General features: G+C 39.2%; 1 protein-coding gene across 1 annotated transcript in view; it reads left to right on the plus strand.

Annotated features, from left to right (window-relative positions):
• Positions 1–13,073, plus strand: part of SND1 (staphylococcal nuclease and tudor domain containing 1) — a 434,851-nt gene that overhangs the window by 53,639 nt on the left and 368,139 nt on the right. The gene's annotated exons all lie outside the window — the stretch shown is intronic.

Genomic DNA, 13,073 nt, shown 5'->3' on the forward strand with positions numbered 1-13,073 from the left:
TGTGAAAGCAATAGATTCAGTAGGAACCACATTTGGAGTATCCATACAGCCATTCTGTTTATCACTTTTGGTCTAGTATTCAGTAAATTAATTAAATGAGATATTCAATACTTTATTATAAAATAGGCTTTGTGTTAGATTATTTTGCCCAATTGTAGACTTATGTAAGTGTTCCAAATGTGTTTAAGGTAGGTTAGGCCAAGCTATGATGTTTGGTAGGAAGTATTAAGTGCCCTTCCTCCCTCCCTCCCTCCGTCCCTCCCTCCCTCCCTCCCTCCCTTCCTCCCTTCCTCCCTCCCTCCCTTCCTCCCTTCCTTCCTGGCTGAAGAGAGATAAATGCATTTTCAACTTACAGTATTTTCAGCTTATGATGGGTTTATCAGGAGTTAACCCTGTTGCAAATCAAGGAGCATCTATAGTATATGACCTCAAGTTTCTCTTCTTTCTGTTTTGGAGGTCTTGGTTTTTTTTTTTTCCCCGCCCCAAGAGTTCTCCATTGATGTGTCTCAGGATAGACTGCTTTGAAGGAAACTAGAGCTATTATCCTTGGTGGTATCAGCAGTGCTGTAAAAGTGTTTTTTCTTAGTTGCATGGTTTTGTAACTTGAGTAGCAGACCTGTTCTCTGTGTCTTCCCAAAATGCTGTAATGTTTTCCAGCCTGTTTTTACTTTTGCCAAGAGATGCTAGAAGTTTTGTTTTTATGGGCTAAAAGTGGTTAAGTGCCAAATTCTTGGACTGAGAGGTTCTATCAACTAACCATGAGTTTAGGATGGAAAGCCACTAGGTGGCACTGTGAGCCTGAGAGATCCTGTCTTTTAGCACCCTCTGAGGAACTGGCTAAATTTCTTCACTCTCTTTTTTATGATGCCCAAAGTAATAGGTCACAGAGTGGTCTAGTGGCCTCTTTCCCTCTTTTTGTAGGTGATGTCCAGGCAGCTGTGAGGTTAGCCATAATCATTCCTTTTGGTAGGCATGAGTGGGAGTTGCCCCTGGTGGGATATCCTGGCATCCTCCAGGTCTTGATGCAGACTCAGAATGTCCCTTCTGTGTGAGGCATGTACCTGTGTGGACACTTGGACATGGCTTGCTCTGCCTACTTGGAACTCACTCAGTTGTGCTTATGCTTCCCATAGTTAGCATAGCTGTATTAACATAGCTACAGAATGAAAGGATGATTTTTCACCCAAAAAGGGAGGCAGGCCTTCAATTTTTTGCCATCTTCACTTTGAGAGTCTGTGACATTAGTGATGTAGATGAGGCATATGAGGATCTTAATACCCTGTCGTGTTCCTACCAGCCTGTCCTCGATTAAAACTGAGTGTGTAGAAAAACCTAGAATATTTTGAAGCGTTTTGGGCCTTGGCTGGTTGGGGAGTTAACTAAAGCACTGCATAAGAACAAAATTCAAAGGATTTAGATTATTGAGCTTTGCATTTATCTTAAATATGACTTTATTGGTAATTAGAAAAGGGAGACCTATCTGTAGGAGAATTTTTTCCATTTTTAAAAATCTAGGATCCTAGGATATGTTTTTTCTTTAAAAGAGAGTGAGGCTTTTATCATGACAATGAAGTTTTATTCATTACAGTGCCAAAGTAGAGGAGATTGCCCCTAGGAATCATCTGATGGAGGATTATGAGGAATAACCAATCTTCTGTAGAAATTGAAACATAAATTGAGGCTATTTGGGTATATGTCCACTTAGAGGGTAGAGAGAAATAGGAAAAGAGTTTTTAAAACTTGACTTTTAAAAATTCTTTAGCATTCGTTTTACTTTTAAAACAGGAAAAAAACATAAAGAAGATAAGCATAAATACCCATACTACATGAAACACTATGACGGCCTTGTTTTTTAATTTTTTTTTAATTTTTTTAACAAAGTTGATCATAGTGTCTGTCTCAAGGTTGGCAAACTATGGCCCGTGGGCTGAATTTGGCTGGGCACTTGTTTTTGCATGATATGTGGATTTTACATTGAAAAAAATGGATTTTGCATTAATAAAAAATATGTCGTGGCATGTGAAAATTATGTGAAATTAAATGTCAGTATCATAAATAAATTGGAACATAACTATATGTGTTCGCTTGTGTATTGTCTGTGTCTGTTCTTGTGCTATAATGGCAGAGGTGAGTAGTTGTGATAGAAACCGTGTGGCCTGCAAAGCCTAAAATATTTGTTATCTGGCTTTTTACTTAATAGTTTGATGATCTCTGATCTATACCAGTCCTACTCAAAATGCCTTGATAAAGTGACATAAGGAGCTTGGGCCAGAATGTAAATCAAGGCATTGCTTCCTTCATCAAGAAAAGCTTACTACAAAAAAAAAAAAAAAGTCAGCAATGTTCTTAGTGATGTAGTTGATTAATGTTCTAGTACAAGTTCCTTATCTTACTGCAGACTGGCAGCCACTTTGAATAGCACTGATCTGTACTCTTTTGTGTGTAATTTTTAAGTTTGCACATTTTTATTTCACTCTTCCTTGAGGCAGTCACTTTCAACTCTTGGCTAATTCATCTCTGAATAAAACATTTACCTGGCTATTTCTTAATTTTTCAGCTTTAGGTACAACTCCTTCCTTTCATACCATGGAAGAGGTGGACTTAGTTTTCTCACATAAGCACACATACTCATGTGGGCGCACAGTGCTCTTACCCAGTTCTTCCAATATGATTATGTCGTAAGTTAGTTAATATTCAGTATTTTTTTAAATGATAATCACCACTATGCTATATAGCATATTATGTCTACTTTTAGTTTCCTGCACAATTTTTTTGTTTTCCCTGGAGTTAATAATTTTTAAAATTTACATTTTCTTACATACTTATTTTAATTCAGCCTCCAAACTCTGTCTAAATCTCCTCTCAAGAGGAGATTCATTCCGTCTGCTAACAGTATCTTGGAGCTTTACAACCTGCATCAGTCTGGACTGGTTTCTCTTTTTGCCTGTTTTAGAGCTGTCATCTTTGGATTTCTTCACCATTGTCCTGAGGGATTTCTTTGTCTTACTCTTGGATTGGAGCTAGGATTGCTGGATCTCACAGCTTCCTCTTTATAATTTGCTGCTTTGTTTTAGTGGCATACATTCTCTAACTTCATGGCAAAGAATGCTTGGGAGGTAAATTTTCTGAGACCTTTCGTGTCCATTCTCTACATACACTTGATAGTTTAGCTGGATATAGAATTGTATTTTAGAAGTCATTTTCCATTAGAATTGTATCTATCAGTATCACTCCACTGTCAGTAGTTATCAGAAACTTTTTTGATTTCTTGTTTTTTTATGGATCTGAAACCATCCTGATTTTTCATCCTTATATATTTTTTCTTTCTGAAAGGTTTTAGCAAATTCTTTTTGATCCTAGTGTTCCAACATTTCATAGTGATGCACTTTATCTATATTTGAGCATATTATGCCTCAATGTTTAGTTGTTTTGTTCTGAGACTTTTTCTCCCAACTCTTTTGTTGGTTTCCATCTAGAATCTTTGTTCTCTTTTTTGTAGAACTCCTATTATTTGGTTGTTGGATTTTGTGGGCTCATCTTCCAGTTTTTTTTCTCCTATTTTCTATCTCATCTTCTATTCTTTTTAGATTTCTTTATAGTTATCTTTCAGTAGTTTTATTGACATGATACTGTTTTATTTTTTATTTTATTTTATTTTTTTGAGACGGAGTTTTGCTCTTGTTGCCCAGGCTGGAGGGCAATGGCATGATCTCGGCTCACCGCAACCTCCACCTCCTAGGTTCAAGCAATTCTCTTGCCTCAGCCTTCCCAAGTAGCTGGGATTATAGGCATGCACTACCAAGCCAGGCTAATTTTGTATTTTTTTTTTTTTTTAGTAGAGATGGGGTTTCTCCTTGTGGCTCAGGCTGATCTGGAACTCCCAACCTCAGGTGATCTGCCCACCTCAGCCTCCCAAAGTACTGGGATTACAGGCGTGAGCCACTGCGCCCGGCCTGATACTGTTTTATTTTTTAAGAGCTTTTTTTGTTCTCTGCATGTTTCTCTTTTACTATTTTAAAAAATAAAGTTTAATACTGACTTCAGAGATAAAAATCATCTCTTAGCTTTCTGCGAAATTGATTTTTTTTTTTTTTAGTTTCATTTTTACTGCATACTCACTGTGTTCTTCAAGCCTCTCCTCTCCCCTCCTTGGGTTATTTTGGTCCCTTATTTTTCATATTAGAGGCTTTCCTCAGATGTTTGCTGAGTCTTGGTTTTCTGTCTTATTTGAGAATGAGATATTAAAACACTGAGTTTAGAAGCAATGACCCTAGTGTGGGATTTAGGGTATACATATTTGCTTGTTTGTTTTTGAGACAGGGTCTTGCTCTGTCACCCAGGCTGGAGTGCAGTGGTAGCATCACAGCTCACTGCAGCTTCAACCTCATGAGCTTAAGCGATCCTCCTGCCTCAGCCTCCCAAATAGCTGGGACTACAGGTGCACGCTAACACACCTGGCTAATTTTTAAATTTTTTGTAGAGACAGGGTCTCCCTATGTTGCCCAGGCTGGTCTTGAACTCCTGGGCTCAAGTGATCCTCCCACCTTGGCCTCCCAAAGTGCAGGGATTACAGGTGTGAGCCACCATGCCTGGCCAGAGTATACATCTTGAAATCCATCTGCTTCTTACAAAGATTTGAAACCATTCATCGTTTTTGGTCCCATTTTCATTCCCAATTGAGATGCTTGATTTGACAGTTTCTGAGTCTTGGCAGATTAGGGAGAGTGGGACTGCGGTATAAATCAGATTGGCTATTGTGTTTTCTCGCCACTGTCTCAGGATTTAGCTTTTGTGAGTCAGTGGAGTAAGTTACTACTCATCCATCTGCTTTCCAGCTTCCAGAGTTTTGTTGCAGCGTTCTCTCTCATTATCTTCTTCCTTTTGGGCTTATGTATAGATAGGTTTTACAGATCCCTTTTATCTAGAGGTGTTTAGAGAGGGACCCAAAATAAAGAGCTTACTTCTTTAATTGATGTGTAGTATTTCATTGTAGGCTGCAACATAATATTTTTGACCAGTCTCTAATAGGTTTATATTCATGTAGTTTAGAATTTTTTTCATTATTTAGAAAGTGGAATAAATCTCCAAGTAATTGGCAGTTATTTCCTTAGAAATGATTTGGCTCACATTTGCCAAAAATGTCTTTAGAAATGTTAACCAGTATATACCACTAAGTGTGTTCATTTTCTAATATGTTGTAAAACAGGGATTGGACAGTTTTTTCTTAAAGGACCACATTGTAAATATTTTAGGCTTGGTGGCCATATGGTCTCTATTGCAACTACTGAACTCTCCCATGGTAGCAGGAGAACAGACATGGACAGTGTGTAAACGAATGGTTGTGGCAATATTCCAGGAAAACTTTATAACAATATGAAGTGGGCTGGATGGCCCTTGGGCCATAGTTTGCCCGCCTTTCTTGTAGAACACTGGATATCAACGTTAAGTTAAAAATGAAAAAAATACATACATTACTTTTCATAACCTGGAACTCAACAGCAGTTCTGTATCATTTTACCTGATTTAAATTATCTGTTAGTGGCAAACAGCTTTTTTCAGGGAATCCTAAAAAAGTTCTAAGGTACCTGGGACCTTCACATCGTCTGAAAGTCCTGCAAGTCTTCCCTGAGTGATTCTGCTTTAAAGATCATGTGATTGTGAAGCCTTAACAAATAGTGATTCTCTCTTCAACAGTCACCCTGTTTTTTAGGAATTAATTGTACAGGGCCCCGCTAAAAGCCTCAAAAGTGCAAAGGGTAACCTATGGCCTCTAACTGGATGCCTCTGGGGGGCTCTACAGTTGATTTCTGGAACTGAGGCAAAGCTGTAGGTCAGAGTGTCAAGAGGCTTAAGCCTGAGAAATGTGAAACTTGACAAAGTATTCTCTGATACATGGGGCCTATTGGGAGACTGGTTCCCTTTGTCTGCTTAAGCAGTTTTACTTCTTGAGGAATGAAATGCAAAGGAAGGGCTCTCCTTGTCTTTCTAGGTTAGCAGAGAAGCATGTTCACTTCACAGCGATTAGCTGAGCTTGCCCGAGAGTTTTGTGCCCGTCGTGGCCTGCCAGTTCCCTCCCTGCCTTCCCTGTGGCGTTTTAGCTGATCTGTGCTGTTTGTAGCCATATGGTCCCCTGAGCACGTGGCTTGGCTTCCCTGTTCCTGCTGCTGGATCCTTGGGCATTGCAGATTTCACAGACCTGAATTACATTGTTGTGGGGGGTGGGGGAGGGATGGAGTGGAATCATGTCCTCAAGAGGTGTCTCCTTACCACCCTGCCTGGTTAGATGCTTCTTGCGTGGTTCTCTGTACCTGTATATAGATTAAGCAGAGCCTTGAACTAGGTGCTTTGAAAAGATGTAAAAGAACTAGAAGTGGTTCCTGCCTTCAAGGAGCTTACCTGTTAGGGCTTTGTCTGGGAGCACTAAGTGGTTAACTAGCATTGGTGGCCAAGTCCGGTTTTGGAGATCAGGATATAAACTATCCATGAGTACAGTAGATTTTAAAATGTATTTGGTTTTACCCTGATAGTTTTTTGCTGTGCTTCCAGTCATAGCTCTAGATGGAGTTCATTATCATGTCTCTGAGAATTTTTTTCCTCAAATTTTTTATAATGACAAAATTCACAACATAATATGTAGTATCTTAATGATTTCTAAGTGTACAGTTCAGTGGTATTTATATTCAGATTGTTATGTAGCTATCACCACCACCTATCTCTACAACTCTTAATTTTATAAAACTGAAACTATACTATTAAACAATAACTCTACATCCCTCTGTTTCCCCTCTTCCAGGCCCTGGCAACCACAATTCTACTTTTTGCTTCTGTGATTTTGACTACTCTAAGTAATTCATATAAGTGAAATCAGACAGTCTTTTTGTCTTTGTGACTGGCTTATTTCATTTAGCATAGTGTCCTCAGGGTTCATCCATGTTGTTGGATGAGTCAGAATTTTCTTCCTTTTTAAGGGTGAATAATATTCCATTGTATGTGTATACATTTTGCTTACAACCTGTTCATCCGTCCATGGGGATACACTTGGGTTGCTTCTACATTTTAACTATTATGAACAATGCTGCTATCAACATGGTTATACAAATATCCCTTTGAGACCCTGTTTTCAATTATTTTGAGTTTGTACCCAAAAGTGGAATTGCTGGATTATATGGTAATTGTATTTTTAAGTTGTTGAGGGAATTACTATATTGTACCATTTTACATTGGTGCACGAGGGTTCTACTTTCTGTACATCCTCACCAACATTTGTTATTTTCTTTCTTTTTTTTTTTTTTTATAGTGGCCGCCCTAATGGGTGTGAGGTGATGTCTCATTGTGATTTTCATTTGTATTTCCCTAATGATTAGTAATGTTGAGCATCTTTTCCTGTGCATTTGCATATCTTCTTTAGAGAAATGTCTATTCAAGTCCTTTGCGCATTTGAAAAAGAAATTTCAGCTTTTCTTTTAGATTCAGGGGTACATATGCAGGTTTGTTACATGGGTATATTGTTTGGAATAGGAATGATCCAGTCATCCAGGTCATGAGCATAGTACCCAATAGGAAGTTTTTCAGCCCTGGCCCTCTCCCTTACTCTCCCCCAGCTCTAGGAGTCCCCAGTGTCTATTGTTCCTGTCTTTAGTCCATGTGTATCCAGTGCTTAGCTCCCACTTATAAGCCTCTTTGCCTGTTTTTTAATTGAGGTTTTTGTTTTTCTGTTGTTGAGTTTTAGGAGTTCTGTATATATTCTGGATATTAATCCTTTGTTGGGTATATGATTGGCAAATATTTTCTCCTATTTTGTCAGTTGCCTTTTACTTTGTTACACAAAATTTTCATGAAATCTGATTTGTATTTGTACTATTGTTGCCTGTTCCTTTGGTGTCATATTTGAGAAATCATTGCCAAATCCAATGTTGCAAAGTTTCTGCCCTGTGTTTTCTTCTAAGTGTTTTGTAGTTTTATAGGTCTTATATTTAAGTAATGAATCCATTTTGAGTTCATTTTTAGTTTTGGTGTTACATAAGGGTTCCACTTCGTTTTTTTGAGTGAGGATATCTAGTTTTCTTAGTACCATTTGTTGAATACTGTCATTTCCTCATTGAATGGTCTTTGCACCCATCTCAAAAATCATTTGACTGTATATGCAAGTGTTTATTTCTGGACTTCATTCTGTTTCATTGGTTTGTATTTCTGATTTTATGCCAGTACCATGTGGTATTGATTACTGTAGATTTGTAGTAAGCTTTGAAATCAGGAAGTGTGAGTTTTCCTGCTTTGTCCTTTTTCCAGATTGTTTTGGCTATTCAGGGTCTCTTGAGATTCCACATGAAGTTTAGGATGAGATGTTCTGTTTCCATAAAAATCATCATTGGGATTTTGATAAGGGTTGCATTACATCTGTAAATCACTTTTAGGTAGTATTGACATCTTGACAGTATTGTCTTCCAGTCCATGATCATGGGACGTGTTTCCATTTATTTATGTCTCTAATTTCTTTCAACAGTGTTTTGTAGTTTTCTTTGTACAAATTTTTCACTTCCTTGGTTAATTCCTAAGTATTTTGTTCTTTTTTGATGATACTGGAAAAGGAACTATTTTCTTTTTTTTTTCTTTTGGATTGTTTATTATAGAAATGCAGCTGATTCTGAGTGTTGGCTTTATATCCTGCTACTTCATGAATTCATTTATTCTAACAGTTTTTGTGGAATTATTAGGGTTTTTTACCTATACATCATCTGGGAACAGTGATAATTTTATTTCTTTCCTTCCAATTTAGATGCCTTTTGTTTCTTTTTCTTGCTGAACTTCTTTGGCTAAGACTGTCAGTACTATGTTAAATGGAAGTGGCTCTCTGACGTGGTTTTTAAGCAAGGATGCAGCTGAATATTTTTGGCATTATCTGGATTTCTCCAGTATATTCCTATGTGGTAATATGGAGAGAATCAAAAAATACCTGCCACTTCCTTGCCTTTTGCCATTTGACTTTCAGTTGGAAAGGAAGTTCTGGAGATTGTCTCACTAGAAAGGTGGGCTCTGATGAACCAAAAAGGGATCAAGACTTGGTTTGCAGCTTATACTAGTAAACCAGTGTGCTGATAAGAAAAAGAAAGTGATTGAGTTAGAAGAGATTGAAAGAATATTAACCTTGGCTTTAAAAATTAAATTATTAGAGACTTCATTTTCTAGGTCACTCTTTAGATTTACAGAAAAATTAAGCAGGTAGCACAGAGTTCTTGGATTACTCATCCACCCTCAGCCCAGTTTCCTCTGTCATTAATATTTTACGGGAGTACTGTATATTTGTTATAGTTAGTATATCAATATAGATACATTGTTATTAACTAAAGTTTATATTTTATTCAGGTATTCATTTATTTATACTTTATTTCTGTTCCAGGATACCTACATTGCATTTAGTTGTGCATATCTCCTTAGGTTCCTTTTGGATATGCCAGTTTCTCAGACTTTTTTTTGTTTTTGATGACTTTGACAATCTTGAAGTACTGGTCAGGTAGTGTGTAGGACGTCCCTCTGTTGAAAGTTGTCTGATGCCTGATTTCCATGTAAGTACATCTTAAGAGTATCTGGTTTGGTTGTGCTTAGGTGCCTGGAGGTGCCTGCATCAGGATATTGTTGTAGTTTGTTTTTGTTGAGGGCAAGGGTGGCAGCTGTACTCTTCTGGGGGACTGGGGAGAAGAGACATAGCATACAACCTTAGGGAGTGGGAAAAACAGCCAGATATCATGATTTCAGAGAGGAGAATAGGTATCTGTGTGTCATTCTCAGTGAACCTCATCAAAGCACAGTCCCTGGTCATGCCTGTAGAAGGCCCTTTTGGGCTGAGAATCCTTTTGTTTCTATCTGGTACTGGAAATTTTGGCAGCATTGGGACTATTGGTGGTTATGTCCACAGCTCAGGAGGCTGTTGAACAAAAAGGCTTTTTTGTTTGTTTTATGTGTGCTTCAGCGTTTTCAGAATCTGAATAACAGCAGCCTGTTGCATGCAGTGAGCACTGTGGATGGGCTGTACAGATGAGAGTGTGACAGAGGCTGAAGATAGGCATGGATGTTCACCTAACAGAACTCTGTAGTTTTCTTGACTCATGGCAGCCCTTAGCCTACACCTTGTTATCATTAAACCATTTTTTCCTTTTATGATTGGGCTTCAAGAAATGGGGAGGGAGTTGGATTTAGCGCATGTATTTGAGTCCAGCTAGTGACTTTTTCCATGTAGACTTCTGCTGCTATGCCTTAGGTTATCTCTTGGTGTGTGGGGTGTGAGCATGCATGGGGTTGGCTTGATTAGGGATCTGTAGCTAGCAGAGAAAGTGGGCAGTGTGGGCATGCTTCAGTTATCCTGATGAAAAGCACCAGAAGAAATATCACTGTTAAAATGTGATCCGTAACGGTGCTGATGAGCTGGCTTCAGATAGTAATCCACTCTGCATCTCACTTACTGCACAGTACGTGGCTATACCCAGTATTTTATTGCCGATTCCATGTCTCTGCACAGGAGCTGCTTGTTCTCTGGACAGTAATGACACGATTTACAGAGGAATAAAAAACCATAAATCCCACTTATACACACACGTGGACACGCACACATGCACTCACCCTTCCTATCTTCACCAGCAAGCCAAACCTTGCTTAGCTGGCAGTGGCAGAGTGCACAGTTCCTGAAGAGGAGGTTTCTAATCAGGGAGATGCTGAGCAGCAGAGAGAGTCTGCTGCTGGGGCCTAAAATTTACAGCTCCAAGAATTCATTGCTGCCGCTGCTGCTAACATATTACAAGGGGTGCCTAATTCCAGTAACTTGTTACAGGACATCCTTAGGTCTTCATGTTCTGTAATCAGTGGGTAAAGGTGTGAGCACTATGATACTTTGTTTGGTTTTATTACTCTCTAAGCATGACTAGGGAGCAGAAAACGTCTAGATATTTCTCGTGTCTTGATTATAGGAATTTCCTTATGTTTTTGGGAATTCACAGTAAGAATTCGTTTTGGTTTGAGAGAAGGTGTAGATCTGTCCAGTATTAAGATTTGGGAAATCCTGTGATGTATGTGCCTTTGATACATCTGACAATTACCCTCTATCCTTTGGGTATCTGTTTGGAGGAGGAGCAGTATTGATTTGCTATAGTAGCTATTTTGCTTAGTATGTCTTAGTGGAATTTTTTTTCTTTTCTTTAGCTTGAAATTAGGATACCAGAATAGCAGATATCATGGAAACCACCCCCCTGAAATGTTCTGTCGTCTATTTTATAATATCTTTCCCTTCATTCAAATGTGGGATTTTGAAGGACTGGGAAATCATTAGCTGGGGTCTTTCTTTTTGGTCAATTGTCCAACCCACTACTGGAATTCCATTACTGTGGACATTTTTACTTGGCATTAGTGTGTTTAGATGGTAATGGGAATAAGATGTACTCTATTTTTTCTTTCAGTGACTGAATCTGTATTTTTGGTTATACTGTCTAGACAGTTTTTTTTGTTTGTTTTTTTTTGAGACGGAGTCTCGCTCTGTCGCCCAGGCTGGAGTGCAGTGGCACAATCTCGGCTCACTGCAAGCTCCGCCTCCCGGGTTCACGCCATTCTCCTGCCTCAGCCTCTCCGAGTAGCTGGGACTACAGGCGCCCGCCACCACGCCCGGCTAATTTTTTGTATTTTTAGTAGAGACCAGGGTGAAACCCCGTCTCTACTAAAAATACAAAAAATTAGAGACGGAGTCTCGCTCTGTCGCCCAGGCTGGAGTGCAGTGGCACAATCTCGGCTCACTGCAAGCTCCGCCTCCCGGGTTCACGCCATTCTCCTGCCTCAGCCTCTCCGAGTAGCTGGGACTACAGGCGCCCGCCACCACGCCCGGCTAATTTTTTGTATTTTTAGTAGAGACGGGGTTTCACCCTGGTCTCGATCTCCTGACCTCGTGATCCGCCCGCCTCGGCCTCCCAAAGTGCTGGGATTACAAGCGTGAGCCACCGCGCCCGGCCTGTCTAGACAGTTTTTAAATTCTAAACTCATGAATGTGTTTTTGTGATTGGGCTGGCATTAAGGGGCTGTTTGGTTTGGGGTAACTAGCCCTGACCTTGGTCCTGGTATGATCACTCATCCTGCCTTTGATTACCATTGATCTTCATGTTTTTCTGGCAAGATGAATTTTGGGTTCTGGCTCTCTGGGTTTTCGTGTTTAGCTTATGATTCTCAGATCTGTCAAAAAGGTTATAGGAGAATGGTTATGGTTATTCGAAATTGTCGTTTTGCTGTTTTCAGGGTTGTAAGTTAATTTTAAGTACAGTAGAAAATTAAAAATTTCTCCTTCTGATCTACTCAGTTCTTTCTTACTTCTGATCTACTCAGTTCTTTCTTAGAACTTTCATTACTTTTCTGATTGCTGGGCTGTTCTCTACACTGCTTTCATTGCTTACAGTGGTAAAACCCAGGGATATCTTCCCATCCACCAGCCATAGTAAACCTTCTATGGACTTAACAGATTGATTCCAGCTGTCATCTTTCTTTTTTCATTCATTCTGTTTGATGGCACTTAACTCCTGCTGTTTTCTGTTATATATAATTTTTCACTTGTTTATGTTTTATATCCTTCTTCAGATTGTTTCTTAAGGCATTCCTTACTCTTTGGTGTGTGGTTGGCTGGTTCTTTGTGTTTCCGGTGTGTGGCTGGCTGGTTCTTTGGAAAAGGTAGAGAATTGCTGTTTTTGGAGGAAGCTGCAAGTAAATGAGTACATTCTGTGCTAGAAGATCCAAGGCCTTTCAAGAAATACTTAGAGAGGCCTCCGTTAAGATACTTATCAGTGTGACATCCATGATGGCAAAAAAGAGCCTACCTCCTTTTGTTTCACGTGTGAAAGAGGAGGGAAATTTTGCCAGTCCACCCTCGCTGTGTGGCAGCTGACCCTGTAAGTTTGTTCAGTCTGGTAGCTCTTAAAGAGGCCTGATTGAAGCCTAGAAGAGTTTGATTTTGATTCTGCAGATGAAGTAGATGGTGATAGTGTTTTGTAGTCTGTAGCTACCTTGTAATAAAGTGTTGCTTGAAAGAAAAAAAAAAGGCATTGAATATA

Source organism: Hylobates moloch, unplaced genomic scaffold (assembly GCF_009828535.3).
Source record: "Hylobates moloch isolate HMO894 unplaced genomic scaffold, HMol_V3 SCAFFOLD_1, whole genome shotgun sequence".
Classification (NCBI taxonomy): Eukaryota; Metazoa; Chordata; class Mammalia; order Primates; family Hylobatidae; genus Hylobates; species Hylobates moloch.